We start from the raw sequence: 13,756 nt of genomic DNA on the forward strand, positions 1-13,756 counted from the left end.
TATACAGGGTGTTATGGTACAGAGTCAATGTGGAGGCTATATACAGGGTGTTACGGTACAGAGTCAATGTGGAGGCTATATACAGGGTGTTACGGTACAGAGTCAATGTGGAGGCTATATACAGGGTGTTATGGTACAGAGTCAATGTGGAGGCTATATACAGGGGGTACCGGTACAGAGTCAATGTGGAGGCTATATACAGGGTGTTATGGTACAGAGTCAATGTGGAGGCTATATACAGGGTGTTATGGTACAGAGTCAATGTGGAGGCTATATACAGGGGGTACCGGTACAGAGTCAATGTGGAGGCTATATACAGGGGGTACCGGTACAGAGTCAATGTGGAGGCTATATACAGGGTGTTACGGTACAGAGTCAATGTGGAGGCTATATACAGGGGGTACCGGTACAGAGTCAATGTGGAGGCTATATACAGGGGGTACCGGTACAGAGTCAATGTGGAGGCTATATACAGGAGGTACCGGTACAGAGTCAATGTGGAGGCTATATACAGGAGGTACCGGTACAGAGTCAATGTGGAGGCTATATACAGGAGGTACCGGTACAGAGTCAATGTGGAGGCTATATACAGGGTGTTACGGTACAGAGTCAATGTGGAGGCTATATACAGGGGGTACCGGTACAGAGTCAATGTGGAGGCTATATACAGGGTGTTACGGTACAGAGTCAATGTGGAGGCTATATACAGGGTGTTATGGTACAGAGTCAATGTGGAGGCTATATACAGGGTGTTATGGTACAGAGTCAATGTGGAGGCTATATACAGGGGGTACCGGTACAGAGTCAATGTGGAGGCTATATACAGGGTGTTATGGTACAGAGTCAATGTGGAGGCTATATACAGGGTGTTATGGTACAGAGTCAATGTGGAGGCTATATACAGGGGGTACCGGTACAGAGTCAATGTGGAGGCTATATACAGGGGGTCCCGGTACAGATTCAATGTGGAGGCTATATACAGGGAGTTACGGTACAGAGTCAATGTGGAGGCTATATACAGGAGGTACCGGTACAGAGTCAATGTGGAGGCTATATACAGGAGGTACCGGTACAGAGTCAATGTGGAGGCTATATACAGGGTGTTACGGTACAGAGTCAATGTGGAGGCTATATACAGGGGGTACCGGTACAGAGTCAATGTGGAGGCTATATACAGGGTGTTACGGTACAGAGTCAATGTGGAGGCTATATACAGGGTGTTATGGTACAGAGTCAATGTGGAGGCTATATACAGGGTGTTACGGTACAGAGTCAATGTGGAGGCTATATACAGGGTGTTATGGTACAGAGTCAATGTGGAGGCTATATACAGGGGGTACCGGTACAGAGTCAATGTGGAGGCTATATACAGGGTGTTATGGTACAGAGTCAATGTGGAGGCTATATACAGGGGGTACCGGTACAGAGTCAATGTGGAGGCTATATACAGGGTGTTATGGTACAGAGTCAATGTGGAGGCTATATACAGGGTGTTATGGTACAGAGTCAATGTGGAGGCTATATACAGGGGGTACCGGTACAGAGTCAATGTGGAGGCTATATACAGGGGGTCCCGGTACAGATTCAATGTGGAGGCTATATACAGGGAGTTACGGTACAGAGTCAATGTGGAGGCTATATACAGGAGGTACCGGTACAGAGTCAATGTGGAGGCTATATACAGGAGGTACCGGTACAGAGTCAATGTGGAGGCTATATACAGGGTGTTACGGTACAGAGTCAATGTGGAGGCTATATACAGGGGGTACCGGTACAGAGTCAATGTGGAGGCTATATACAGGGTGTTACGGTACAGAGTCAATGTGGAGGCTATATACAGGGTGTTATGGTACAGAGTCAATGTGGAGGCTATATACAGGGTGTTATGGTACAGAGTCAATGTGGAGGCTATATACAGGGGGTACCGGTACAGAGTCAATGTGGAGGCTATATACAGGGTGTTATGGTACAGAGTCAATGTGGAGGCTATATACAGGGTGTTATGGTACAGAGTCAATGTGGAGGCTATATACAGGGGGTACCGGTACAGAGTCAATGTGGAGGCTATATACAGGGGGTACCGGTACAGAGTCAATGTGGAGGCTATATACAGGGGGTACCGGTACAGAGTCAATGTGGAGGCTATATACAGGGGGTACCGGTACAGAGTCAATGTGGAGGCTATATACAGGGGGTACCGGTACAGAGTCAATGTGCGGGGGCACCGGTGTCAAGGTAATTGAGGTAATATGTACATGTAGGTAGAGTTATTAAAGTGGCTATGCATAGATAATAACAGAGAGAAGGGGGTGGGGCAATGCAAATAGTCTGGGTAGCCATTTGATTAGCTGTTCAGGAGTCTTATGGCTTGGGGGTAGAAGCGGTTGAGAAGCCTTTTGGACCAAGACTTGGCGCTCCGGTACCGCTTGCCGTGCGGTAGCAGAGAGAACAGTCTATGACTAGGGTGGCTGGAGTCTCTGACAATTTTTAGGGCCTTCCTCTGACACCGCCTAGTATAGAGGTCCTGGATGGCAGGAAGCCTCGCCCCAGTGATGTACTGGGCCGTACGCACTACCCTCTGTACTGCCTTGCGGTCGGAGGCCGAGCAGTTGGCATACCAGGCGGTGATGCAACCAGTCAGGATGCTCTCGATGGTGCAGCTGTAAAACCTTTTGAGGATCTGAGGACCCATGCCAAATCTTTTCAGTCTCCTGAGGGGAAATAGGTTTAGTCATGCCCTCTTCATAACTGTCATGGTGTGCTTGGACAATGTTAGCTTGTTGTGGACGCCAAGGAACTTGAAGCTCTCAACCTGCTCCACTACAGCCCCGTCGATGAGAATGGGGCCGTGCTCAGTCATCCTTTTTCTTGTGGTCCACAATCATCTCCTTTGTCTTGATCACGTTGAGGGAGAGGTTGTTGTCCTGGCACCACACGGTCAGGTCTCTGACCTCCTCCCTATAGGCTGGCTCATCGTTGTCTTTGTGTCATCGGCAAACTTAATGATGGTGTTGGAGTCGTGCCTGACCGTGCAGTCATGAGTGAACAGGGAGTACAGGAGAGGACTGAGCACGCACCCCTGAGGGGCCCCCGTGTTAAGGATCAGCGTGGCGGATGTGTTGTTACCTACTCTTACCACCTGTGGGTGGCCCGTCAGGAAGTCCAGGATCCAGTTGCAGATTGAGGTGTTTAGTCCCAGGGTCCTTAGCTTAGTGATGAGCTTTGAGGGCACTATGGTGTTGAACGCTGAGCTGTAGTCAATGAATAGCATTCTCACATAGGTGTTCCTTTTGTCAGGTGGGAAATGTGTGGAGTGCAATAGAGATTGCATCATCAGTGGATCTGTTGGTGCAGTATGCAGATTAGAGTGGGTCTAGGGTTTCTAGGATAATGGTGTTGATGTGAGCCATGACCAGCCTTTCAAAGCATTTCATGGCTACAGATGTGAGTGTGAATGTTGTGAATGTTGACCTGTTTAAAGGTCTTACATCGGCTGCGGAGAGCGTGATCACACAGTCGTCCGGAACAGCTGATGCTATTTAGCTCGACTGGTAGGTTTGTGTCACTGGACAGCTCTCGGCTGTGCTTCCCTTTGTAGTCTGTAATAGTTTGCAAGCCCTGCCACATCCGACAAGCGTTGGAGCCGGTGTAGTACGATTCGATCCTAGTCCTGTATTGATGCTTTGCTTGTTTGCAAATGTTGCCTGTAATCTATGGCTTCTGGTTTGGGTATGTACGTACAGTCACTGTTGAGACGACGTACTCAATGCACTTATTGATAAAGCCAGTTGCTGATGTGGTGTCCTCAACGCCATAGGAAAAATCCCAGAACATATTACAGTCTGTGCTAGCAAAACAGTCCTGTAACTTAGCATCTGCTTCATCTGACCACTTTATTATAGACCGAGTCACTGGTGCTTCCTGCTTTAATTTTTGCTTGTAAGCAGGAATCAGGAGGATAGAGTTATGGTCAGATTTGCCAAATGGCACCTCTCTAGGTGCTCCTTGGTGTTTCTTTGGCGCCTCTCTTGGTGTTTCTTTGGCGCCTCTCTTGGTGTTTCTTTGGCGCCTCTCTTGGTGTTTCTTTGGCGCCTCTCTTGGTGTTTCTTTGGCGCCTCTCTTGGTGTTTCTTTGGCGCCTCTCTTGGTGTTTCTTTGGCGCCTCTCTTGGTGTTTCTTTGGTGCCCTCTTTTCCTTTTGCCTTTGGTGGTTTTAGCAGAGAACTTTCCTGGTGGAGTGCCTTTCGGAGGATGTGGCTAATCTCCATCATCAGCTCCGGATCTCCTCATCCACAGAAACCTTGTTGGTGCACTCCCACAGGTCCATATTGCTGACCTTGAGTGCCTTCCTGCCCGACTACATTGCTGACGCATCCCAGATCTTACAACGCCTGGATAGGTATTTTACATATCAGCTAACCACATCATGTTATAGAAATCTGGTGCCTGACGGCACAGTCTTTGACGTGGCACGCAACCATTGGTTGATGCAATGTAATGGGACCACGACCAATGAGGGGATTCAATTACGGTGGCCTGGTTACCCGGCCAGTTTTCACCTAGCTGTCTCCCGGGTATGAGCCGTGTGCCTCACTCAAAAGCTGATGGTGAATCAGTCTCAAAACAAAGTGACATATGTCGGGCACGTGGAGTTATGATTTAAGATTCAGAGTTTTCACGTTTAAGGGTTTGCTCTTGATAAAAATCCCAAAAATGTGCGTTACCTGCCTTGCCCATGAAAACTAGTTTGAAAATTCAAACATATTTTATGGAAAAGACATGTTCCTGAACAATACACCATGCTGCCTTGTTGAAAACCACCAGGAGGAGCAGATTAATGTTCGGGTTTTGTCGAGGGCGCTCCTCCCTCACCATTTCCTCCCCCCCAGTCACGACACGGGCCATAACTCGGTGCACCCAGGTTTCAGCATAATCAAACTCCCACAGTGTCTGACCATCTGATGCAGGGACGGGGAACTCCAGGTCTTAGAGGGCCTGATTGGTATCACAGGTTCTCAGCGCTAGCTAACACACCTGACAAAACTAATTGTACTGTAAACTGGAGGCCATGATTAGTTGATTACTGGAGTCAGGTGTGTATGAGCTGGGGTAATAGCGTGTCACCAATCAAGCCCCTGAACACTGGAGTTTTCCCATCCCTGTTAGGATCTGTTATAGACAAATATGGCCTTTGGCGCGGCGTAAATAGCCGAGCCAGAAGCGAGACAATCCACTCGCTGTTATTTTCTGGTTCAATTGTAGTCAAATGAACTAAGCAGACCAAAGCCAGAGAGCCAACCTGTTAAGCTGACAGGAACTGGCAATTTTATTCCCCAATGGTAAACGGCCTGAGTGAACTACGTTAAATTTATCCAACATCTTCCGCTGAGCTATACAGATTTTCCCTTTGAAGTTATTTTTTTAATCATTTGAAAAGATGAAAATGTAACATTCTCGCTTTTAACAATCAATTGGAAAATCTCAACAGTTTCATATTTGACAAGCAAGTATAAATCTTTGTCTGAGCAGGTTTAAAGCTGTTTCCTGCAATGTTCACCATTTAATATTCTAATTTCAACCTCCATTTGCATAATTTTGCATTAAACGAGTATCATTAAAACAAACTAGTAAAAATAACACTTCATTATTTAATAATTTACTAACACTTGAAGTTCAGGAGCTGTGGAAAGTGGAGTTTCATGACAACCATGCATGGACCACATCTCAAATGGCATACGATTCCCTATATAAAAGGCCAAAACCTATTTGCAAAACATGGCCAAAAGTAGTGCACTATATAGGGAATAGGGCTCTGGTCTAAAGTAGTGCACTATATAGGGAATAGGGTGCCATTTGTGACTTAACCCAGTGTTTTACTGAGCCAACAAATAAATTGGATCATGTTATAGAAGAACTATTTAAGCTGGATCATCGGAGACGATGACACCTTAAACAGTCTGTAAGAAAATGTCATAAAATATGGTCCGTTACAAAGAGTGAGAAGCTCTGCTCCTGAGTTTAACAAGCGGTAGTTAGCCCTGATCTGGGACAAGGCTAGGTGGTAGTTAGCCCAGATCTGGGACTAGGCTAGCAGGTAGTTAGCCCAGATCTGGGACTAGGCTAGGAGGTAGTTAGCCCAGATCTGGGACTAGGCTAGGAGGTAGTTAGCCCAGAACTGGGACTTGGCTAGGAGGTAGTTAGCCCAGATCTGGGACTAGGCTAGGAGGTAGTTAGCCCAGATCTGGGACCAGGCTAGGAGGTAGTTAGCCCAGATCTGGGACTAGGCTAGGTGGTAGTTAGCCCAGATCTGGGACTAGGTGGTAGTTAGCCCAGATCTGGGACTAGGTGGTAGTTAGCCCAGATCTGGGACTAGGCTATGTGGTAGTTAGCCCAGATCTGGGACTAGGCTATGTGGTAGTTAGCCCAGATCTGGGACTAGGCTATGTGGTAGTTAGCCCAGATCTGGGACTAGGCTATGTGGTAGTTTGCCCAGATCTGGGACTAGGTTAGGCGGTAGTTAGCCCAGATCTGGGACTAGGCTAGGCGGTAGTTAGCCCAGATCTGGGACTAGGCTATGTGGTAGTTTGCCCAGATCTGGGACTAGGCTATGTGGTAGTTTGCCCAGATCTGGGACTAGGCTAGGTGGTAGTTAGCCCAGATCTGGGACTAGGCTAGGTGGTAGTTAGCCCAGATCTGGGACTAGGCTAGGTGGTAGTTAGCCCAGATCTGGGACTAGGCTAGGTGGTAGTTAGCCCAGATCTGGGACTAGGCTAGATTGTAGTAGTCTCTGGAGTAGTAGCCCATTCATTCTCTGTGAGGGTAGTAGGAGGAGTAGAATGTCCTCCTGGATCACTGTTCCCTCGCCGCTCCATCTGTGATGGTTGATACGGCTCCCTGGCCCATGTTGACGTCGCTGATGCAGGCCCACTGGCCGCCCGCAGACTCCTTCCACAGAGTCACCTAGAGACAGGCAACGACAGTCACAATTAAAGACAAACAAGGGGATCATTTGTGACAGCACTGAGTCGCTGTGGATAAAAGCTTCTGCTAAGTGGGCGTGAATTATACATATAGCTGCAGATCAAAATGTTACCCATTTCTGGCATTTCACCAACAAAATTACTGCTGGGAACAAAGAGTTGCTTTCATATTTTCGCCTTCAACATTTGTGACAGAAAATTGAAAAAGATTTATTTATTCGGCCCACTAGTGAACGAGTAAACAATTCACCTCTGACCTTGGTGTGTGTGTGTGTACTGACCTTAGTATCTTGGTGTGTGTGTGTACTGACCTTAGTATCTTGGTGTGTGTGTGTACTGACCTTGGTGTCTTGGTGTACTGACCTTGGTGTGTGTGTGTGTGTGTGTGCATGTGTGCGTGTGTGTGTGTGTGTGTGTGTGTGTGTGTGTGTGTGTGTGTGTGTGTGTGTGTGTGTGCTGACCTTGTTGTCCCCTCCGGACACAGCCAGGATGTTTCCAGTGATGGACCAGCTGACATGCCACGCGTGTTACCTGAAGGGCCGTCACACGTGTTACCTGAAGGGCCGTCACACGTGTTACCTGAAGGGCCGTCACACGTGTTACCTGAAGGGCCGTCACACGTGTTACCTGAAGGGCCGTCACACGTGTTACCTGAAGGGCCGTCACACGTCCAGGTGAAGACCCTGCCGTCCTGCACACAGACAGCGAGAGAGAGTTTTTGTTATGAGATAAATGTCTTAGCCACACTAGCAAACAAGACCACAACAAAAATGGTTTTATTTTAAACTGCGGTTCACGAGGGTCCCAACAGACCTTACAAGATCATAGAACGCTGTCGTGTATTCAACTCCATTTAAATTCAGGAAGTGACATTTATTTGAGGTGGAAAACATCTCTATTCTAAATAAAAACGGCCACTTTTTCAAATTGTTGGAATTAACGGAATGAACTAAACTGGAATTGACCTTCAGCAGTTTGTTGGTCATATGAGATGAGCCTGAATCAAACACAACACTGTTTTTCTCTGATAACAGTAGAGGCGTACCTGAGAGCAGCTAGCAATGGTGCTGCTGGGTAGTCCTATGGAGGGAGCACAGCCTACATCTCTGACCCAATCACTGTGAGCCTCCAGCTTCTGGTCTTCCTTCCATTGGCCATCCTCCTCTCTAAGAGAGAAGACATACAAAACCTGTCTAGCAGCCATTTAATATTACAATTCTTCACTTACCATAGGAACCTATTTGGGAACACTTTCCATGAAGTCGCTCACACAATTATGGCTATAAGAGATGTTCCGGCAGGTAAGTGAAAATTTTCTGTGATTTTATAGAACTATAGTGGTGTTGTGCATAAGACCCCTTGACTTACGTCCAGAGCTTGACCAGGTTGTCACAGCCTCCTGAGACAAACCTCTTGATGCAGTTGGGTTTTCAGACCTGACGGCTGGTCTATCGGACTACCTGGCCCCACCGCTGGAGCCCGGCTCACTGCATTACAGCCAATCTGACAGGACAGACGATTGGGTTGTTACAACACACAGTCACATTGACAGACTGCTTAAAAAGCCTGTTCATACGACTACAACATGTCTAACAATTAAAATGTCAACTACTTCAGTCTGAAGCATTCAGGTTTATTCATACAAACACAGGATACGGTCACGAGAAAAGAAAGCTGTAGGGTTTTAACGTCAGACCACACAGTGAAAAAGTACATTCATTTAAACCCGTAAACCTTGTTCTCACTGTGTGTGTGCACTGCTGATCTTCTTTATGTTCCACTGTTGATCCCCACAGCAGGTGACCAATGAGATGGCTCCGTCTGAGCTGCCACAGGCCAGGATCAGACCAAAGTCATATGGACCCCAGCATACTGAATTCACTGGAGACACATAAATGGGATAATTTAGTAATAAGACCTGAGGAGATGTGGTATATGACCAATATAACACGGTTATGTGCTGGTCTTTATACACGACGCAACGTGGAGTGCCTGGATACAACCTTTAGCCGTAGTATATTGGCCATATATCATAAACCCCCTGAGGTGTCTTATTGCTATTATAAACTGGTTACCAATGTAATTATACCAGTAAATAGTACTTTTTTTTGTCATAACCTTGGTATACGGTCTGATATACCACGGCATTCAGCCAATCAGCATTCAGGGCTCGTACCACCCGGTTTATAACAACCAATAAAATACAACAAAATTGAAAAAAATCTTTAGCATGTGAACTCAACTGGTATATTTCCCAGTAGAATACATTATTGTCCATTTTCTTTACAGTCCACAGAAATGCATATTTTGCTTGCCTTTTAACCTAATCCCCTGAGATCTACAAACCCCAGAAGGAGTTGTAAGCACAGGGTCAGGGGTCAGCCAAGGTTTCGTGCCCCTTGGAGCAATTAAGGGTTAAGTGGTTACAGGCGAGGTTCTCACCTGAGGAGTCGTGTCCAGTGTACTCGTACATTTTGTCCCAAGTAGCGTTCTCCTCCTCCCAGATGATCACCTTCCTGTCGTAGGAACACGAGGCCAGGATGTTGCCGTACATGGGGTGAGCCCAGGCCACCTGCCACACAGGACCCTCGTGACTGTGGAGAGAGAGAGACACAATTATAAAACAACCACATTATACGTCCCTGTGAGTTTGAAAATGTGAAAAAAAAGTTCCAACATCAAAACCACATGTTTTCCTACTAAGCTGACAATTGGTAGAAATCGTCTCCTCAATCCAAACACCGGTGAAAAATTAATATATATAACTAGGTTAAATAACTAATCAAAGATAAGAACTGTGATCAAAGAACTACAATGGATCTGAACTAATTTAGGTCACACTTACCCTCTCAAATCCGCCACAAGGATCTGTCCTCCATTTTTCCCATGGAAGATCTTGACAGACCTGTCAGAAGAGCAGGTGGCCAGTCTGTTGCCGTAGTAATCCATCCGGGCATCATGCTTTACACACAACAGACCACATCAAGACAGATCAAAGGTCGCAGTCATATCAAATCAGTCAAGGTATAGTGAGTAGTAGACAAGGCATAGCTAGACACAATCAATTCAGAGGATAGTTTGTTGCATAACAGTCGAGTGATGAACACTTGATAAAGACTTACAGGGCAATGGAATTAACTTAATACACAACTCATTCAAAATCAAATCAATGACACTCAGTCAACTATCTTAGCTACACTGAACCAAAATATAAAACGCAACATGTAAAGTGCTAGTTATTCCACCGGCACAAAAAGCTTATTTCTCTCAAATTGTGTTCACAAATTTTGTTGACATCCCTGTTAATGAGCATTTCTCATTTGCCAAGACAATCCTTCCACCTGACAAATGTGTCATATCAAGAAGCCCGATTAAACAATGTGATCATTACACAGGTGCACCTTGTGCTGGATGGACAATAAAAGGCCACTCTAAAAAGTGCAGTTTTGTCACACAACACAATGCTACAGATGTCTCATGTTTTGAATGAATGTGCAATTGGCATGCTGACTGCAGGATTGTCCACCAGAGCTGTTGCCAGAGAATTAAATGTTCATTTCTATACATCGTTTTAGAGAATTTGGCAGTACGGCCAACCGGCCTCACAACCGCAGACCACGTGTAACCACACCAGCTCAGGACCTCCACATCCGGCTTCTTCACCTGCAGGATCATCTGAGACCAGCCACCCGGACAGCTGATGAAACTGTGGGTTTGCACAACCGAAGAATTTCTGGCCGAACTGTCAGAAACAGTCTCAAGGAAGCTCATCTTCCTTACCCGTCGTCCTCACAAGGGTCTTGACTTGACTACAGTCATAACCGACTTTAGTGGGAAAATGCTCACCTTCGATGGCCACTGGAACGCTGGAGATGTGTGCTCTTCACAGATGAATTCCGGTTTCAACCGGGCAGAAGGTAGACAGTGTGTTTGGCGTCGTGTGGGCCAGCGGTTTGCGGATGTCAACGTTGTGAACAGAGTGCCCCATGGTGGCGGTGGGGTTATGGTATGGGCAGGAATAATCTACTAACAACGAAACACATTTAAATTTTATCTATGGTAATTTGAATGCACAGAGATACCGTGACGAGATACTGAGGTCCATTGTTGTGGCATTCATCTGTTGCCATCATCTCATGTTTCAGCATGACAAATGCTGGGCCCCATGGCACAAGGATCTTTACACAATTCCATGGCCTGCATACTCACCAGACATGTCACCCATTGAGCATGTTTGGGATGCTCTGGATTGACGTGTACGACAGCGTGTTCCAGTTCCTGACGATATCCAGCAACTTCGCACAGCCATTGAAGAGGAGTGGGACAACATTCCACAGGCCACAATCAACAGCCTGATAAACTCTATGCAAAGGAGATGTCGTGCCGCATGAGGCAAATAATGGGCACAACAGACAGTGACTGGGTTTCTGATCCATGTGTAACGGATGTGAAATGGCTAGCTAGTTAGCGGGTGCTCGCTAGTAGCATTTCAATCAGTTAAGTCACTTGCTCTGAGACTTAAGTAGTGTTGCCCCTTGCTTTGCAAGGGCCGTGGCCTTTGTGGAGCGATGGGTAACGATGCTTCGTGGGCAACCATTGTTGATGTGTGCAGAGGGTCCCTGGTTCGCGCCCGTGTCGGGGCGAGGGGACGGTTTAAAGTTATACTGTTACACATGCCCATGCCTTTTTATTTAAGGTCTCTGTTCCCAGCAGTGTTGGGAGGAGCTATGGGAGGCTGGACTCGTTGTAATGGCATTAATAGAACAGAGTCAAAGATGTGATTTCCATGTTTGATACCGTTCCATTTCGGCCATTAATTAGCCTATCCTCGTATAGCTCCCCCCACCAGCCTCCACTGATTCCCAGTCATGTGAAATCCATAGACTACTGACTGATTTCCTTATATGAACTGTAACTGTTCAGTGTAGTTAGCTAATATTGCTGGCTGTCACAGAGTTCACAGTTCATTGACGAGGAACTTGACTCACGATCATGTCCTCATGGGAGGTGTCCACCGTGTTGATGACGGAAACCTATATGTAAGACAAACAGAAGGGATGATCAGATAGCTGGAACGCCACATTTTTCAGTGTTACATGAGCTGCTAACTAAATTACAGAGAACGCATACAATAGTTTACGAAAGATTGGAACAGATATAACCGTATATTTAGTGATCCAGCTAACGAAATACTAGTAAACAACATAAATCTGTGAAAAAGACACTTGTAAACTTTTGCAACTTGACAAGTTAGCGTTAGTTACCAACCGGTGACTGGCTATCTCACTACTGTTAACTGATGTTTGAATGAACCAGAAATGTACCGCTACTTACCATAATTGATTAGTATTGTAATACTTTTGTTGTTGTCTCTAAACAGAGGATAGCACTCCAAATCATGTAACCCTGTTAACAATTGATCTCGGTTTTACGATATATCATCAAGAATTGTTTACTGATCCGACGTGGCAACAAATATTAGCATCTTCCCAGCAACACTAAAGAATGACTTCCGGTTCACGGAGTTTCGTAAATGTTCAAAATAAATGCCCCCCACGTTTTAGTAAAAAAAACATCTAATTAACCTTTATTTATTCATTGCTGTATGACAAATACTTCTCTAAACATAAACAAACTCACCTGTTCTGTATTCTAGGTACTCTAGTGAGTAAACTCGACCCTGAACTTATTTAAGCTTACCATAACAGAGGGGTTGAAAACTTATTGACTCAAGATATTTCAGCTTTTCATTTTTAATGAATTTGTTAAAATGTCTGAAAACGTAATTCCACTTTGACATTATGGGGTATTGTGTGTAGGCCAGTGACACAAAATCTCAATTTAATCAATTTAAAATGTAACACAACAAAATGTGGAAAGGGGGTGTGAACTTTTTGATGGCGCTGTATCTCCTGTACAGTGCCTTATCTCCTGTATCTCCTGTACAGCGCCTTATCTCCTTATCTCCTGTGTCTCCTGTACAGCGCCTTATCTCCTGTATCTCCTGTACAGCGCCTTATCTCCTTATCTCCTGTGTCTCCTGTACAGCGCATATAGGTTTCCGTCATCAACACCGTGGACACCTCTTATGACGACATCATCGTGAGTCAAGGTCCTCATCAATGAACTGTGAACGCTACTGTGACATCTAGTCAAATGGCCACCCAGACTATTTGCATTGCCCCCCAACCCCGTCTTTTACACAGCTGCTACTCTCTGTTGTTATCATCTGTGCATAGTCACTTTAATAACTTTACCTACATATTACCTCAACTAACCGGCGCCCCTGCACATTGACTGTACCGGTACCCCCCTGTATATAGTCTCGCTATTGTTATTTTACTGCTGCTCTTTCTTTACTGTTCCTTTTATTTCTTATCCGTATTTTTTTTTTAAATGCATTGTTGGTTAAGGGCTCGTCAGTAAGCATTTCACTGTGAGGTCTACTAAACCTGTTGTAATCAGCATTTCACTGTAAGGTCTACTAAACCTGTTGTATTCAGCATTTCACTGTAAGGTCTACTACTCCTGTTGTATTCGGCATTTCACTGTAAGGTCTACTACACCTGTTGTATTCAGCATTTCACTGTAAGGCCTACTACACCTGTTGTATTCAGCATTTCACTGTAAAGTCTACTACACCTGTTGTATTCAGCATTTCACTGTAAAGTCTACTACACCTGTTGTATTCAGCATTTCACTGTAAGGTCTACTACTCCTGTTGTATTCAGCATTTCACTGTAAAGTCTACTACACCTGTTGTATTCAGCATTTCACT

At 45.6% G+C, this 13,756-nt stretch overlaps 1 pseudogene; it reads right to left on the bottom strand.

Moving 5' to 3' along the window:
• Nucleotides 1-5,284: 5,284 nt before the first annotated feature.
• Nucleotides 5,285-12,476, bottom strand: LOC129851363 (protein SEC13 homolog; annotated as a pseudogene).
• Nucleotides 12,477-13,756: the final 1,280 nt, after the last annotated feature.

Source organism: Salvelinus fontinalis, chromosome 3 (assembly GCF_029448725.1).
Source record: "Salvelinus fontinalis isolate EN_2023a chromosome 3, ASM2944872v1, whole genome shotgun sequence".
NCBI lineage: Eukaryota > Metazoa > Chordata > Actinopteri > Salmoniformes > Salmonidae > Salvelinus > Salvelinus fontinalis.